General features: G+C 45.9%; 1 pseudogene; it reads right to left on the bottom strand.

Moving 5' to 3' along the window:
• Positions 1–310: 310 nt before the first annotated feature.
• Positions 311–437, bottom strand: LOC129691551 (U2 spliceosomal RNA; annotated as a pseudogene).
• Between the last annotated feature and the right edge of the window lie 7,272 nt (positions 438–7,709).

Raw genomic sequence — 7,709 nt, 5'->3', positions numbered from 1 at the left:
CCTGTCACACTTTTACACTGGCAGAGCAGCCTCTCTGCTTGGAGGGAACGTTCTTCTGTGTCATTTCCACAGCCCCTTCCCTTTTAGCAGGACTGATGAACAGACACAGGTCTCATTTTATCCTCACATCAAATATAAGTGTCCATTTCTTAGCTGCAGAACAAAGAACATCGAAACCAAGGAATTTAGCAAATACATCAGTGAGTACCAGAGGAAACCAGTAAAGCAAAAGAGAGAAAGATATATATATATATATATATATATAGAGAGAGAGAGAGAGAGAGAGAGAGAGAGAGAAAGAAACTTTGCTATAGGTTTACACTGTTATCTAATATGTTCTTAGCTTAGATTATCAGATGCTATGAATCTGTTAAGGATACATTTTTAAACTGATAAGAACAGATACTACACTTGATCTCAGCCAAAGGAGAAGTGAAGGGGGAGATAGAAGGACCTAGAGGGAACAAGAGCCCCACAAGGAGACCAAAAATAACAAAAAAGCTGGACCCAGAAGGAACTACCGAGACTGATACATCACCCTGAGACCATGTATAGAGAGAGCACCAACTTCCTACTCAGGTGTAGCCCATAGACAGCTCAGTCTCCATGTGGGTTCCCTAGTAAGGGGAGAAGAGACAGTCTCTGACATGAATTCAGTTGTCTGCTCCTTCATCACTTCTTCCAGGTAGGGAGACCTAGCCAGCCCACAAAGGAAGAGGATCCAGGCAGTCCTGATGGGACCTGATAGCCTAGAGTTAGACAGTAGGGGAGGAGAACTTCCCCTATCAGTGGACTAGGGGAGAAGGATAGGGGAGGAAGATGGAGGGAGAGTGAGACTTGGAGGGAGGGAGCTACATCTGGGATACAAAGTGAATAAATAATAAGAATAAGAATACATTCTAAAAATCTTTAAAAGTTTTTATTTTTATTTTATGTGTTGTGTACGTGTGTCTTACCTACATGTATGTATATGTACCCCATGTGTGCAGTGCCTGCAAAGCCCAGAAAAGGGTGCCCAATCCCCGACAGTTATGTCAGTTACGGGTACTAGAAACCTAACCCCAATTCTCTGAAGAACAGCAGTGTTCTTAACCACTGAGCAAGCCACCTCACCAGCCTCATATTTCAACAGCTGTAATAGTCACAGGGCTATTATTTCAGACACAGGATGGGGAAACCAATGGCTTTCAAGGAAACTAGAAACAGCCCCAGATAATTTGGCCCTGCTCTGTGTGATTTTAATTCTCCACAACCAGGAAGTTCAGTCATTCAGCCTTATAGAGTCTTTAACACAGGTGTAGCCATTTTTTAGTTCTGGAAACTTCAGTTCCCAGCAGCGTCAAAGTCAGGTTGACCCTCTCATCTCTTATCCATATTAAAATCTTTACTTGTCATTCAGGAGCCAATCAGCATTACACAGCCCAGCAAAGCATATATGCTTCCCACCCCACCCCCTCGAACCACAGGACTTCTCTGTTCAGCCAGCTTTTTCACCCATATTTATTTATAAAATGATACCAGAAAACCTCAAAGATTTCATCGTGTGCCTGGTGCACCAACCACGGCTTGCCTGTCATGACTGCTCTCCCTTCCTGCTCAGCAGAGGGGCAGCAAAATGCTCAGGCCTTCCCGAAGGATAACTGGTTGGGCTTTTGGAAGATCACCTGACAGAAAGCTGACTCCACTGAACCTGGATACTTGCTCTCTTGGCCTGTCCTCCCTGCTGACATGTTGACATGACTTTTTTTTTTTTAACAAGTCAAGACATGGCCTCCTGTGGTGTGCCTAAGCCAGTGGATTTAAGTTGCAGCCCCTAGCAGCTCTGAACTGTTCGCTGAGACAGTAGAGGGAATAAGAGCAGCTCTCCCTACCTCCTCCTGGGTGCTTTCTGAGAGCATTTGCCAGAGTGCTACAAGAAAATTGGCACTTCCACCTTTGGGGGTGAGTGCCTTAAAGGTGAGTGATGATGTGCTTGCAACGACATCACAGCACTGAGTGTGGAGCCTGATACAGCCTGAGGATCTCTGCACATGAATGCAGAATGGATGCATGGAAGCTCCGGGGATCTTGTTGTGACTAAATTCCAGCAATTGGGTTACAGATGAAGCTGTCAATTGCCAGTCCCTACATTAATTACCTTTTCTTTGCTGCATCAAAATACGTGATGGAAAGAGGTTAAGGAAGGAAGGGCTTATGTTGGTGTGCATCAAGGGTGCAGTCCATTCTGGTGTGAAGTCATGGCAGCTGGAGCTGAGGCAGCTGGTCACATGGCGCCTGCAGTCAGAAAGGAGTGAATGTTGGCGCTCTGCTCTCCTTTCCACCCTTATTTGGTCCAGGACTCCAGCCGCTGGGATGCTGCTGCCCACAGTTAGGGTCTTCTCTATTGACTCAAAGCAGAAAACCCCACACAGACACGCCCAAGTTTCGTCTCCCATGTCAAGCTGATAATCACTCCTTGCCACCACAGTCATGAGTTTTGCCCAAATGCAAAACACTAGGTTCCATTCTCCTCCATGGAGGATGAACAAATATCTGTTTGGAGCGAGAAGAAATCCTGCTTGGGACTGAAATATTCTGCCGTGATTAGTTGCTTAACCAAAAAAAAGCAATTCGGACTTTAGCAGGCTGCTTCATTTTAGCAACTAAAACTTCACCGAGGATCTTCTACATGATTCATTAGTAGTCACATCTGCTCTGTGAATTAAATGTCCTCATTACCCAAATACCAGTGAGAAGCCTGAGCACTAAAAAAGGAAATGACCTGCCCAATGTCATGTGTCATTCACCAAAGAGACAGTGAGTTGAGCCTTTTCCTCTCACGGCTCTCCCCTACTTTACTCTGCAGTGTCTCAGAAGGGAGGCTGTAGAGAAAATCCAGGGCCCTGAAGGTGAACGTGTTCCCCACCTTGGGACCTCCAGGATCTCCAAGTCCCAGTGAGAAACTGGCAGGGCTATGAACCCCTGAACATCTAAAATCCAGAGTCTCTCTGAAGACCTGAAAATGTGTGTAAATGTCTAAATTGAAATCAATATGTTGCTTGGTTGGAAGACTGTGCAATTGTTGTTGAAGCCACTGTATTATGCTCTAAATGTTTAATCTGGCAGAGGCCATAAAAGACGAGTTCCAGGCCATTTGGAGCTTATATTGCCAGCAAGATGGTTGGGGAGGCAGCTAAAACAGAAAAAAAAAATGATAGCAGCCCCAGAAGTGTGTCAGAGACAGAACTATGTGCCTGTGACACAGACGCTCTGCAGAGCTGGGTGACAGCTCTGTGAGTGGGGGACATGGCTCACAGAAAGAGGGTGGGATCTTGCTGTCTGCAAAGGCTCCCTAGGAGCTCTATAAAAATTATAACATTCAAGGCAGATACAGTGACTGTGGTGGTCCAGAAAGCCCAGTCTTACCCTCTTGATGCTTCAAAAGGAACATTTAGCATGGCCCACAGGCCAGATCTAATGTGCTATGTACCCAAGAAGGCAGGTCCTCCCATCCAAAGCCTGCAGCTGACCATGAACACAAAGTTCTAATTCTACCAAGGAAAGCCCCTAGCTGATGGGTAAAGACAGCCTGGAGCTTGGCTTGGGCTAAAGAGTCAGGAGGTCAGGAAGTCCCTTTCATCTTTCCTACCTACTCAGTGTGGCCCTGCCTAACTTTCCTGCTAGCCTTCATATCAGTCATTCAATGTCTTACCGCGAAAGGAGTACTGGTCTACCAGCCTTATGGAGCTAATTAAATGGGATACTTGTGTAGAAAATGTTCAATCGATGATGTCTATTGGTGGCAAGGCTCTGTATGTGCAAAGTAGCATAAAACACACATGAAAAAGTTTCAGTGCCAGGACAGGTCCCACCAGCTTTCTCCTTTCTATTCCACGGGCATAGGAGGCATCCTTGGCAATGAAGGCACCTGGCATCTATCAAGGGTATAGCTTTTGAGGTCTCAGAGAACAGCCGAGTTTGAGCCTTAATCAAGCTGTCTGAAGTGTGCCAGGGTTTATCAGTTTGAAGCCTCTTTCTGGAAATATTCCCAAAGCATAAGAACAATTTCAGGTTATGCTTCCATCCCACATCAGGTGCTGGGAGCTAGCATTTCACAGTCATGTGCATTGGTTCTCACAACCCTGTGAATGAACAAATGACACTGAGAGAGCAGAAGCCTTCCCTCAGTCACACGGCAGCCTTAGGAGGATGCATGGAGCATGTTTCCCCAAGTTCGGATTCTAAATTCAGTGTTCACCCCACTATACCACAGCTGCGCTTTATTTATAGATGCATAACTAAGATTGCAAAAGAAATATTTAGCTTCCTTAAGAAAGCCAGCAGTTTTTAGGAGTCTGCAAAATTACCTTGATCTAACACATCTGTACTGAAACTTACTGCATTAATTACAAATGTTGCTACCTGCTCGCTGAACCGAGGACAAATGTGTAAAATCAGTACTTGTGAGGCAGTGTGACACCAACTGTTTGCATACCTGTCTCTGCGCAGAGAGACAACACTGTGTGGGTGGGACGACGAGGGGGATGGGTGCATCTGAAGACAGAGAAAAGGGCTTCTGAGCCTGGCTTCTTCACCCACCAGTCCTGCTGTATCCCAAGAGCCTTAGAAAAAGCAATTCTTCATCCTGGAATGGGAGGCAGAAAGGCTCTAAGCGTCAGGGGATGGAGAAGGGGTCTGTGGCATGCTTTCTTCTGCACAGGCATGGCTAGTGCGTATAGGACTCACAGCAGCTGTGACTACTTGCACAAGATGATGCTGGCCCAGTTCCTTCCCTGGTCAGTGGTGATCTACAGGCTCTACCCATCACCGAGGAACTGTGAGCACCTAATCACTGCCAGAGGGAGGGAGTATGATCCTTGCTTGAGAGTATAGGCTCTGGCTGATGGCCCATGCTCCATGCCCCATACCCATGCACATTGGGCAGCACTAATTGGACTTAGTGGTTTAAATACAGAAAATGAACACGTGAAGTTAGGAGGAGACGGTGTTGGGGAGATACAGAGGGAACTCGAGGGGCGAGCTGGAGGATATATGATCATATTCCTTTGCACATGTATACAAAATTCTCAAAAACAATTCAACAGTTCTTAAGAGTAATTTCAGGATTCTTGGAAGGATTAAATGAGATAATATATGAAGTCAACTAAAACAGTGCCTGGCAATCGCAGGCACAGCACAGTGCAATGTTCCTAGTGTTCCTAGAGAAATTACTATGCTTCCTCCAACTATTCTCCAGTTCAAATATGTCATTATTCAAAGGAGCAAGTGTCACCAGCACAGAACTATGGTGAGTCAGCAATTCCACATCCAGGGCTCCAACCCACTGAGGCAACTGACGGAGAAAGATGTCTGTGTGCAAGGACGGTAACTCCAGAATTATTCCCAGTAGCAAATGGGAAGTAACCTTTGCAATGGTCCCAGCAGGAATAGCTAAATTACAATTTATCCATGTCAAATCCGGAAAGAGCCATATACTAAGCGTTTGGATTCATGGCCATCTGTTTGCTTTTCTCATGACTTACCACCGCCACCGTGTCCAGCAACCAGCCATGGGAAACATGGAAAGAGCAGCTGTGACTGCAAACCTCAGGAAGAAACGGGGACAGAGTGCAATGTGCAAGGTTTGCTCCAATGAAACCGGCGACAAACATGCCAAGTGCAGCTATGTGAATTTAGGCAGAAAACGTGTATAAGGATCCTACAAACCCTAAGAGATAAACAATACAAGAAAAGTTGGGGCACGCATTTAAGCAAGCGGTTAGGTGGACACATCTCTCCTCTTGCTGCTGCAGCAAAACACCTGACAGAGCATCTTAAGGGAGGGGAGGTTTGTTTTGTTCACCATGTTAAGAAGTACTGTCCTTCACAGCAGGGAAGGCAAGGCAATGGGAGCAGGAAGCTGGCCATCACCTCACAGCAGCATCAGGACGTGGGCCAAGGCTACACCTCAGTCCCATTCCCAGTGACCCACTTCCTCCAGCAAGGCTCTACCCCCTAAGAGTTCCAAAACCTCCCCAGACAGTACCATCATCTGGAGGTCATATGCATATGTGAGGGACATTTCACATCAAGCACAAGCTATGGCTTGGCAGTAAATGTCTTCCATGAGGTCATTCGATGGGGTCTTGTCCCCGAAATGGAGGTGATGTTTTGGGAAGCCATGAAACCTTTAAGGGGTGGACCTGTCTGGAATAGGTAGGTCACACTGGTGGACATTGAGTGGGGAGAGCCCAGCCCCACTTCTGGCCTGGATCTCTGTAACCTGGTCCTCTGGAACTCAAGCCAACAGCCTCACATGTCCACTACCACAGCCGTGGAATGCTCCTGCCACCAATCCTTCCGTGCTGTGATGGACTGCACCCTCAAGTGTGAGCTCACGTCCTTCCTCCCTTACACTGTGTCCTTCAGGCATGCTGTCACAGTAACAAGAAACATAACTGATCTGGAGAGGGAAGTCAAGTAGCAGCTTGGAAAAATTGCTCAAATGTCACTGATAAAGGTTTCCAAGCGCAAACTAAAACAAAACGATCTCGTTTTCACCCATCAAATCTGCAAAAATCAAAACACTGATAAAATCAAGTGTTTGTGTTCCTCCTATAGTGAGAAGAGCCCCCATCTACCCCCCCCACACACACACATAAAAAAAAAAACACTAGTGGAAAAAAGTACAAACAAGGAGAGCCACCTTCAAAGAGTCTTTGGCACGGTCTATTTAAACTGCAAAGGCATCTACCCTATGGCCCGGCGTTTCCTTGTCCCCATTGCTAGCCCGGGAACTACTTTCACATGCACAGGAGAAGGCTGGATAAGAAAGCTAATTGAAGCGTTCTAATAGCAAGAAGTTGAAAATGACCCAAAGGTCTGCCAATAATGGAACAGAAAAATATAATGCAGCAGAATGCAATTCAGCAACTATGCTTCGGGGAGCCTCACTGCATCCCAAAGTGCAGATAGATCTCAGAAATACAATGCCAAGTTTCAGAATAATCCTTAGAGCATAATGCCACTTGTGTAAGAGCACAGACATAATTCAGACAATGGGGCATTGCTTCTGTAGGTCCATGTCTATGGGCACCTGTGCAAAACTATTCCAAGTAAGACCCAAGGGTGTGCATGTAGAGGTGCGAATGCGGAGAGTGATTGCTTTAAGAGACAAGCAACCAGGATTAATATTGGTGGTCAGCAGACACTTTAGCTTTATTAAATGAATCTTCATGTCATTCTATATTTGAAATAATATTCATTATGCAAATTATAAAAGTGCGTGCATTGTATGATGCCATCATTTGTGGTTTACATCGATGTCTATTGGCACAGCCATATCTAACGGGAGCAGCAAAAGTCATCAAGCCAATATAACTCCTTGACAAAGGTCCAGCAAAGCTGAGCCTACGGATGCAGTCGCTGTGGCGCAGTCTCCTATTCTTTTGGCCTTGATCTCTCTGTGTTGCATGCTTGTGGGGCTTTTATTATTTGTACAACCTGGGGATATTGGATTGATGGAAGTTTTCTTATGAATCATTTACGTCCTCTCCCAGGAGTAGTGCTTCTAAGCTTCCCCAGGAAGGTCCCGACCACACTATCCCTCCCGCTTTTAGGGAGACATCCTTATCTGGATCTACTTGAAGCTCTTCCTTACACCCTGGAGGCTGTGACTCAAATAATAATGCAGTGACCTCCTTATTAGGCTCTGACCCAAAGATACTCTT

The sequence above is a fragment of the Psammomys obesus genome, unplaced genomic scaffold (assembly GCF_907164565.1).
Source record: "Psammomys obesus unplaced genomic scaffold, mPsaObe1.curated_primary_1811, whole genome shotgun sequence".
In the NCBI taxonomy this organism is placed as follows: Eukaryota; Metazoa; Chordata; class Mammalia; order Rodentia; family Muridae; genus Psammomys; species Psammomys obesus.
The sequence above is the reverse complement of the archived record's forward strand: the minus strand, read 5'-3'. Positions and strand labels throughout refer to the sequence as shown.